Below are 11,208 nucleotides of genomic sequence, written 5' to 3'. Positions count from 1 at the left end.
AAACATAAGTTCTGTTGCAGTACAATATGAACACACATACCCTACAAACATAAATGGAGTCCAATTGGATTCCCACATGGAATTTTCATTTATGTCCCATTAGCAATTGTTTGAGGATGAACAGAAATGGCATCAAGTTACTCTTCATATTTGGTTTGATGTTCCATTCAACCAAATGTTTCCTTCAGTCTAGGTTTGGAGATAACAATAACATCTGTCCTCTTATTCTGCACTTTATACTGAACATGGGGTGTGCTGAAGTGTGTATGCTCCATTCCGGAATGAATGAAATACATATGACAGAAGCAAGAGGAAATAGATTGGATACATACACAAATTTCACTCCTTTTTTTAAATGCCTGGATTAGATGCTGAAGGATCACATACAACCATGACTGTGCCAGGTAAAACCTTCCTTTGTCTGTACCATTTTCATCCCTGGGCCTTGCTTTGGTGCATTGCTCTAAGAATGCCAAAAGCCAAAAAGATGTGTATAGTCCTTTCCAGATGCAATGAGTGTATCCAAAGAATTCTGGATAATCTGGAAGAGAAAGGGAAATATAAGAATTTTTTGAGCCCAGCATCTAAACTGTGTCAGGTTCATCCATCACCAAGCTAAGCCTCCTCCAAAAGCATTGCCAATTACTTCACAGTAGCTCCAAATAGAGCATGTACTGGTACAGGTTGCAAAGCAATTAGAGGCTTTTAAAACACTCTGTTCATTTAGTCTACTCAGAGGACATCATTTTATCTATTTCTGTCGACTTGCTTTTCTCCTCTTCATTTCGCTTCTCTGTTTGTTAACAAGGCTTCCCAGGGTTAAGGTTTCAGGGACATCTAAGAACCATTTGAGGCCACAGAATCATTATAAAGTTGCCCACAGAAGCATTTGATGGGTTTGACCATTTATCTAGTGACCCCGAGTGCCTGATAAACAATGCAAGGCTGACTAAATTCCCTCCCTCGGTGGGTTTTGCCTCTCTCCCAAGACAGTTGCGCTGAGACACGATAACCTGTCTTCATTAGAGCTCTGACTCATAACCCAATTAATGGTGTCAAGAAATGAAACACTGCCTTTGAGTGCAGCTGGCTTTTGAAAGCAAGTCCCAACATGTGCTGAGCACTATAATAAATGGGGTACTGAAAGAGAGGCAGTGAATGCACTCCACATGCAAATGAAGACATGTTCCAGGGAAGGAGGAAGCTGTTTTTATTGAAAGCCTGTATTGTTCCCCTTCTGGGCTGAATTTTGACATTGGAGGAAAGAAAGATTAGCAACAGGTGGACAATGTAGACTTGCATCTTCAGCCTTTTGCCCTGTCCCTCTCAACATTTTCACAGAAAAGATTTAGCAGTGTATTCTGCAGTGAAACACATCCAAACCTCCTTGTTTAACTTGTTTAATTTTACTTGCTTCAGTTAAGCTAATGTAGTTAACATGTATTTAGTGCAGAATAAACCCTGTATCCATTGAACTGTTATCTCACAGTTTCATTTATCCACATATTGACAAAATATGTTCTCTCTAGGCATTTTCTAAATCCCCTGGTGTGACTCTATGGTATTCTTGGACCAGATACTCTTTGTTGCAATAGAGTTTACTATTTATGATCCATGACTACTCATATTCATGAGAAGTCCTGTAATATATCCCCTGTGAATATGGGGGTTGTATTTAATCTCTAAAGGATCAAATATGAACATTTGCAAATGTGTGCAATTTTTCCCAGGGTGGAGAAATGGGCTACCACTGTAAGTGGGGCAGAATATTGTTTTAAATATCTTTTAAAGTGTTTGAATTATGTATCTTTTTAGTGCCATTGTGATTCAAGTGCAGCTTTTACCTTTTCTAAAAAGTAAAAGTATTTATTTTAACTGTTGTAAGCTGTCTTGAATTCCATGCTGGAAAAAAAATGGGATAGAAATTGAACAAATGAGTATATAAATAACATTATATTCCTAGTATTTTTATTTGTTTTCCTCTCTCTATTGAATCTAGTCCTTATTTATTGCCTACACTCAATGGTCGCTTATGAGGTCTGTCGTGATACAGCCGCCTCTTAAAGAGCCACACACACAATAAAAGTTCTTAAATGTTTATTAAATGATGTTTTAAACTCAAAAACACTTAACTGCAGTGTTTCTCTTAAAAGGTAAAAGTCTTAGTTCAAAAGAAGTCAAAAAGCAAGAACAAAAGGATAATCCAGATTATCTGGCTTGATAATCCACATCAAACATAACACAAATGCCACCAAAGCTGACACCATGTATGCTGTGGCTCAAAGGGCTAGAGAGGAGCTAAATGCTCCCAAAAGGCAGCAAACAAAAGAGTAGTCGAAAACCAGGCAGAGTTTCAGAGACCAAAGGAGGAAACTAGAGACACCAAACCAGGAGCAAACACAGACGTAGTCAGGAGACAGACCGGGTTCAGTAGCCAGAAATGCCGAGGTAGAAATGCCAAAGCAGGGGCGGCAAAGCAGGGACGCCGAGTCAAGCACCAAGCTGGAAACGCTGGAGCAGGCTCACCGAAGCGAACGCCAAACTGGAAGCGCCAGAGCAGGAAAGCCAATGCAAACGCCAAACTGGAAATGTCGTTGTCAGGAGCCGAACAGGAATCAGAAGCCAGGAACACCGAAGCAGGATTCAATCCGGATTATCAGGAATCTGTACAGCCAGGACCCAAGGAGAACAGGCAGCGACAAAGCAATATCCCCAAAACGACACCTTGCCTTCTGCAAGGCAATAGCTCTTGAAACTCCACTTTTAACTTACTCATCGGAGTCCGATGCTGATGAGGCCTCCACCCTGTCCTCATCATCCACAGCTGATCTTGATCTCATTTGTGGACCTCGCCTCTCATCCCTCCAGTCCCTCCATCTTCGTTCAAGACTGAGATCTCCCCATGTCCCAGGGGTATGAGAGGCATGCCAATCCCCTGATGCAGCCCCATGAGCTGACTCATCATCCACATTTACTTGAGTCCAATCAACATTCTCCATCTCACTCCCAGACCCATCATTCCCAGAGAACCCCTCAAATGTCTCCTCATCCATGGGAGCAGTGAGTATATCCCGGATCTTTTTCTTTTCTCTTTCCTCATCTGACTCCTGCTCTCGAGTAGACCTTTTAGTTCCTCTACTCTCTGTGAAACCATCATCCTCCAGCATGGACTCCTCATCACTAGAAAACCCATAAAACGTCTCATCCTCTGAAGGAGCCATAAGTATTTACCGGACCCGCTTTACTTGTTGTTCTTCATCAAGCACCTGCTCTCTATTAGCCCTTTTTCTCCTTCCAGCTGTTTCACTCATAGAACCATTACTGCCCTTTGGCCCAACTACAACAAGGTTAGGTGAGATGTTTTAGTCAAAACTTTAGAAGAGCTTTCCAAGACATTAAAGCCTATCCTCAAAATAGCTTCAGCACCTTGGGCAGCTCCTTTACAATTCACACTAATTGATACATGTTAACTGGATTCCCCATGCAGCATTTTTCCGAATGAAGCAGAGAGTGTTTGATGATCAAGACATCCGTAGAGATACCAAGGTGCTTGTTTATAAAGCCATTGTCCTCCCAACCCTTCACTACGCCTGCGAAACGTGGACGGTCTACAGACATCACACTCAACTCCTGGAGCGTTTTCATCAGCGTTGCCTCAGAAATATCCTGCAAATCTCTTGGGAAGACAGGCGGACAAATGTCAGCGCACTGGAAGAAGCAAAGACCACCAACTCTGCAGGACTGTCCACATTGTCTGAATGCCATATCACCGTCTCCCAAAGCAGCTACTCTACTCCCAACTCAAGAATGGAAAATGGAATGTTGGTGGGCAGGAAAAGAGATTTAAAGATGGGCTTAAAGCCAACCTTAAAAACTGTGGCATAGACACTGAGAGCTGGGAAGCCCTGGCCCTTGAGCACTCTTAACTGGAGGTCAGCTGTGACCAGCAGTGCTGCGGAGTTCGAAGAGGCACGAATGGAGGGCTTAAGGGAGAAACGTGCCAAGAGGAAGGAGTGTCAAGCCAACCCTGACCGGGACTGCCACCTGGAAACCAATGTCCTCACTACGGGAGAACATGCGGGTCAAGAATAGGTCTCTTCAGCCACCTACGGACACACACCCAAGACACCAGAAATGGAGGACCATCATCCTAGACCTACGAGGGATCGCCTAAGTGAGTTATAGACTGTTATCTACAGTTATGGGTATTCTCTCTCCCCCCCCCCCCCCCCCCGATGATCCCGTGGGTTGAGTTGAGTCTTAATAGAACTTGTATGTGGATTTTAGCCTAGATTTTAAATTTTGTCAATGATTCAATTTTATAATGTTTTATTATTATTATTTGAAGTTGAATTATATAACCCCTCGGGTTTGATATGGATGTACAGGACTGGGTATCCTTGATATAAGCTGGTCATTGACCGTAATAAAAGTTTACTTACTTTACTTACTTACTTTGTTAGTACCACATTTTAATCTATCTTCCACCCTCATGTTGTAGCAGGCCAGTGCCCGAGTAGAGAATCTTTCTATTTTATTTTATGTATATCCTTTCATTCCCCTGACCTGGAATTCACAGCCGTTTATAAAAATGGAAAAAATGAGAAAAGGCTTTAGATAACAATAAAAAGTTAAAACACAATTAAGATGCCATTACATTTTTAAAAGTGTATTTAAATAATAACAATAACAACAACAATATTAATGTGTTAAAAATGTAGCAAATCCATGTCAAATAAAAACGACTCAATGTAACTAATTATACCTGCAGCCAGTTTGAATAGAAAAAAATGTTGCCTATCAGTGAAAGTAGAACAGAGTAGAGGCCAGCTTCATTTCCCAGGAAACAATTCCTGTTTGGGAGCAGCTTCTAAGAAGTCTCTTAGTGAAGACCAGACTTGCTTATAATGGTGTTGAGACCAAGAAAAAGCCCTTTTCTGAAGATCCTAAGCCTCTGGTATAATACATTATACAATTATATAAAATATATACATTATATAAAATATAAATTATACATACAAATTATAAATTATAGCCAATTATACAATTATATAAAATATTCAATTAGAGTAATATATATTGTTTTAATTGCTATGGCAATATCCTGTGCTATCCTGTGTTTAGGGAGATATATTAGAATTCTCATTCCTTGTGCCTCACCAAACTAATAGGCTTTGGAATTTCATAGAATGCAATCATGGCAGTTAGAATTATAATAGTGTGAAAGAGCCCCTTATGTGTAGCACAGCTGAGACTTTTCTGAAGGCATTAGATGTATTGTCTTCTGCACTTCTGACGTATTTTTCAGTGTTGTCTCAAACTTGGCTGTCACAGATGAAGTCGCTTTTTTCTTTTTTCTTTATTTTTCATACATTCCTCCCACCCAATCTCTGATCAACTTTTAATCATGAAAATTGCCATATATCTGATACTAAAGAAAAGTACTGTGCAATATTATTGCCATATTCTTGCCCTTTAAAGAGAAGAACAAACCTGACAATTTCCTGCCAACTCAGACAATGGAAACCATATCATAAAGCTTCCACATCAAGTTCACATGGATGATTTTCTGTTGTGTGAATTATTGGTTTGCTGCTTCTTTCTCTGTCCCTTCAGAGTTATTAGAGGCACCATCTATATTCCACAGACAAGGAACCAAAGACCCCAAGATCATGTGATACAACATCTCACAAGTCAGCATTTTGGCTTGGACACACACCATCCATTTTGTACAATGAACATCCTATTCAAGTGGAGCTGGAAAAATCCAAGCCTGCCAGATGGGTAATTGTCTAGAGTATTCAGGGAAATGGTAGTTATTATGGTTCACTGACTCTCCAAGGTGGTTTGGCTCATTTATCATTTTAAGCCATCCAGAATTATAGTAACCAAAACACAGTGGCTTGATCTTGTCAGTTTCATTTTGTTCAGAGCACCCAGATTTTCGGGTCTGAACATTTTACAGTGCATCTCTTCCATGAATGACATTGATTTCCCCCACTCTTTGCTGAAATGCTATATGAAGAAAGCTGTAAATGCGGATTTGATTATAAAACAAAAAGGATTTTGCTTTATTTTTGAGCTTAAGATTTCAACTGATTTGTTTTCTATTGAGTATATGTAAGAAGCTATAAACTAAAACAAAACCTCAAGGATTAATTGGATATTACTTTTGGTATTATACATGATTTCATTGTGACTCCCTTTGTCTATCCATTGGAACAGATATCGTGGCTAACAATCTGTCTTGTTTTGGAATATAACTGTGATCCTGTGGGTGGCACAGTTAACATTCATTATGGATTTTGGATCGAATTCAAGTTGCACCTCTGTAATGAATTGATCATTAGGCTTTAGACCTCACAGTCTCATCAAAAAGATGGCAATAATAGGAAAGCAGGTTAAATAATGACTGAAAATTGTTTTGCAAATTAAAAAACACTATATTGGATAGTGCTTTATGACAGGTAATTGTGTTGATAATCTCCAAAAACTACCATAAAACTTCACAGGGAATCAGTGTAACATGGGCCATATTGTGATGTGGCTATGTATTCTGTTTGCATAAAAGAGGCAGGTGCGAGAAGCTATGAAGCCTTTCTTCATGGAGCTTCAACACCATCTAATGAAGAGCGTGCCTAAAAAGCCCTGACATCTGATCATTATCATGATATGTTTTTGTATAATTCATAAAATTGCCAGTGAATTTGCCCTACAATTTGAAGGTATTCAAATGTTACCAGATGTTGTTCCCATGTCTGCAAATCTAGTTTGGTGACTGCACATAGAGCTTGCAAACATCACAAAGCTGAATCAGTGTTACTGGTCCAGTGATGTTCATGTTCTAGCAACTATCTCTTGGGACTTGACCTGAAGGAGAACCACATACCACATTTAGAAATATTCCAGTGCCATTCCATTATTCAGAAAGATACGTTCCAACTGTTTTTTCTCTAAGGGACTCCAGTAGCAAAGACATGAGATGAAGCCCATCCATGAGACGAAGCCTAAGAAACCAAATATATATTTGAGACCATGAGATGTTCCACCTCCAAACCTATAGGAAAGGACAGGGTTTTAGAAATGGCCAGGGTAGCAGAGCCAGCTTTAAAACCTGGATTTACCCCTTGGAACAACATTTCATTCAACATACATGCTGTTTTATGTCTTAATATCTAAATGTTAATGGTTTTAAATTGTATTTATATGTTGATTCTTTCTATTGATTTTATGTTATGTTTTATTTGCTTTGTATAATGAGGCATTGAATTTTTGCCTAAATGTATGTTGTAAGCCACTCTGCGGGGTGAGAAGAGTGGGATAGAAATTAAGTTAATAATAATAATAATAATAATAATAATAATAATAATAATAATAATAATACATCTGTGTCAGTGTGACTCCTTGTTCTGCTGGACAGCTCTGTAGAATATAGTAGTGGAATACAGTATGTTTCTCACATTTTGGAGCTTGGGTTTAGTAGCATCCATTGACTAGAGGTCATATGTACATAGTTTACTTGACATCTACTGAAAGTGATAGGTCTCACCCCGTGTGTTTTAACTTAGTGTTCATGTGGCCCGCCCTTGTTTTATTGTTCCCTTGATTCTGCATTGAAATGTATATTATTATTTATTGTATTGTTCAATGTGTTATGATGTGTTGTTCTTTTATATTCTGTTATATTGTATTGTTTTGGGCATGGCCCCATGTAAGCCGCCCTGAGTCCCCGTTGGGGAGATGGTGGTGGGGTATAAATAAAGTATTGTTATTATTATTATTATTATTATTATTATTATTATTATTATTATTATTGGTCTAAGAGTGATTTACAGGGCTCATTCATGTAATTTAGATGTTGCATGCTTAGATGGTTCTGTGAATTGGACAACTTACTCATTTAACATAGCAACACACTTTGAAGGAATGAAGTATTCTGTGACCACTTGAGTAGGTCTGAAATATTGCAGCCAGAATGCCTGGGCTGCCATTAAGAGAGAGGCCTAGTCAGAGTACATGACATCAGCATGGCCCTGCTTCTTATTCATGCTTTGGAAGACTACTTCGGTAGCTCATCCAGGGCCCATTCACACTACACTATTATTCTTCTTTAACTGCCATGGTTCTATCTCTGGGATTTACAGTTTAGAGGGGCATTTAGAATTCCCAGTCAGTGCACTCAAGTATTTCATTGTTGTTTATTCATTTTCTAACTTTTCGTGACCTCATGAATCAGCCCACGCCAGAGTTTCCTGTTGGTCATTGCTACTCATCATGCTGGACACACACTCAATCTAGTTTTTGTTGCGAGTGATGGTTTGGTCTGGGTGGAAGAGCAAAGTATTCTTCCATTGTCATGGTCCAACCATTATCTGATCAGTTTAAGACTCACTGTGACCTCAAACCTCCGCAGGGGTGGGTGACCCATTAAGATGGTCCGCCCCAGGAGGCTTATGGATCTTGATGGATTCCTGAAGTCTCTTGGGGATCTGCCTGCCATGGAGGCTGACGATCCTGTCGATGCCTTGGTCGATTGCTATAATAGCAAGATGACCAGGGCAATAGACACGATCACCCCCGAACGTCCCCTCTCATTGCATGGAGTCACCCCAGCCCCCTGGTTTTCCAGGGAGCTGGTAGAGATGAAATGTGCAAGAAGGAGACTAGAGTGCCACTGGCGGACATCTCATGACGTCTCTGACCGAGACGTCACGAGACGTTCTCTTGGACATCTCAGCGGCTTTCGATACCATCGATCATGGTATCCTTCTGGGATGACTCTCTAGATTGGGCCTTGGGGTCACAACTTTGCTGTGGCTCCAGTCCTTTCTGGAGGGCCATTCTCAGTTGGTGAAGCTGGGGGACACCTGCTCAGACCCCTGGCCACTGACCTGTGGGGTCTCTCAAGGTTCTATTCTGTCTCCCATGCTTTTTAACATCTACATGAAACCACTGGGTGAGGTCATCTGGAGTTTTGGAGTTCGGTGCCATCTCTACGCAGATGACACTCAACTCTACTACTCCTTTCCACCTAAATCCAAGGAATCCCCTCGGATACTGGACCAGTGTCTGGCCACTGTGTTGGTCTGGATGAGGGCAAACAAGCTGAAGCTTAATCCCGACAAGACAGAGGTTCTCCAGGTCAGTCGTACATCTGATCGGGGCATAGGGTGGCAACCTGTGCTTGATGGGGTCGCACTCCCCCTGAAGGCGCAGGTCCGCAGTCTGGGGGTCCTCCTGGACTCAGCACTGACACTTGATGCTCAGGTGTTGGCAGTGGCCGGGAGGGCCTTCGCACAATTCAAACTTGTGTGCCAGTTGCTACCGTACCTTGAGAAGTCGGATCTGGCCATGGTGGTCCATGCCTTAGTTACCTCTAGACTGGATTATTGCAATGCGCTCTATGTGGGGCTGCCCTTGAAGACGGCCTGGAAATTGCAACTAGTCCAGCGTTCAGCAGCCAGGCTTCTAACTGGAGCAAATTACAGGGCTCATTCAATGCCACTATTCAAGGAGCTCCATTGGCTGCCTTTTATTTTCTGAGTTCAATTCAAGGTGCAGGTGATCACCTACAAAGCCCCAAATAGTTTGGGACCCACCTACCTTCATGACCGCATTTCCCTCTATGAACCTGCACGGTCTCTTCGCTCGTCGGGGGAGGCCCTCCTTTCGCTCCCACCACCCTTGCAGTCGCGGTTGGTGGGGACGAGGGAGAGGGCCTTTTCCATCATGGCCCCTTGGCTCTGGAACTCTCTCCCCAGGGAGATCAGGCAGGCCCCTACCCTCCTTACTTTTCGGAAGAGCCTGAAAACCTGGCTCTTACAACAGGCCTTTGGCGATTGACTTCCATAGCAAAGAATTGACCAGTTGCCCATTTTTATTTTTACTGCACTTTATTCCTTTAGCCGGCCATAGTCTCCTTTGTTTATGCCTTTCCCAGCACTTTAATGGGATAATGGTTTTGTATCATCCACTCCCTGACTGTATCTGATACTACTAGCACTTTTATGGCCCAGTTCTTTTTAGGAGCCAACCCAGGATTTTATCAAGCATGTTTGTTTTATATGATTTTATTTGTTTTATGACTTGCTTTATTATTGATTGATTTGTTTTATTGTTTTGTTTTATATTGTCTATTTTGCCTGGACTTGGCCCCATGTAAGCCGCCCCAAGTCCCCTTGGGGAGATAGGGCGGGGTATAAAAATAAAATTATTATTATTATTATTACCCCCAGCTCCTTCAAGGTTGAGTCAGTCAAGTGGTTTCAGTAGACTACAGATTCCATAGGACAGAACTATGGCAGTTGAATAACAATATTATTACTATACTGTGTGGATGGATCCTTGAACAGGCCTAACTAGCTGTGCATTTATTCCTAGTTTACCCTGCCTTAATGCACTCATTGTGTGGTATCAGCACATTTTCCTATCTCTATTCTACATCACTGACCAGGGAAAGCAAGGACAAGGGAATATGAAACCATGATAGGAGAGGAAATGGGGAACTAGACACATGGCTCCTATTTTTGCCAGCAGCCACACATTTATCATAATGTCTTGTCTGCAGACTTAACAAACAAACAATACAGACATAACTTCAATAAAATATTGTCTTGCCTTTTCTTACATATTACAATTCAGCAGCTTTTATCAATGTTTTAAAAAATTAAATTTGGAAAGACACTTCATATAATTTTGTCCTACAATATTGGCACCTATTTTACTATGACTACAATTACTGTTAAAGGCTTCTTAAAATCTGTGTTTGATTCATGTTAATTTCTCTTTACTTAAAACCAGCCTGCATTTCAAAACCTTTCTTCTTTTTGAGCAGAAAGAGCCTTTCAACATTATTACAGAGACAAGGTAGGAAAATAAAAGATGCTACAATTATATTTTCTTACCGGTGGTGACCTCTAGTGTGAAACAATGGCATGGGATTTAAAATGATAGTGTTTTGCCAGTTATAGCAGCTTTCACAAACAGAGCTTGAGTATCTAATCTTCAGTGAATAAAAGCTCATCCCCCCCCTTTTTTCTTTTAAAAATGTATTTCATGTGGTAATTTTCTTTTCTCTGGTTTGCAAGCTCTTGAAAATTCCTATTGCTTTTCTTTGCTTCCCTTGCATTTCTTTCTTTTTATGAAATAACTCAAAAGCAGCTATTCTGGATTATTTGAAATAATATTTATAACTTCATTACACAACAA

This window comes from Anolis carolinensis, chromosome 2, assembly GCF_035594765.1.
Source record: "Anolis carolinensis isolate JA03-04 chromosome 2, rAnoCar3.1.pri, whole genome shotgun sequence".
Classification (NCBI taxonomy): domain Eukaryota; kingdom Metazoa; phylum Chordata; class Lepidosauria; order Squamata; family Dactyloidae; genus Anolis; species Anolis carolinensis.
The sequence above is the reverse complement of the archived record's forward strand: the minus strand, read 5'-3'. Positions refer to the sequence as shown.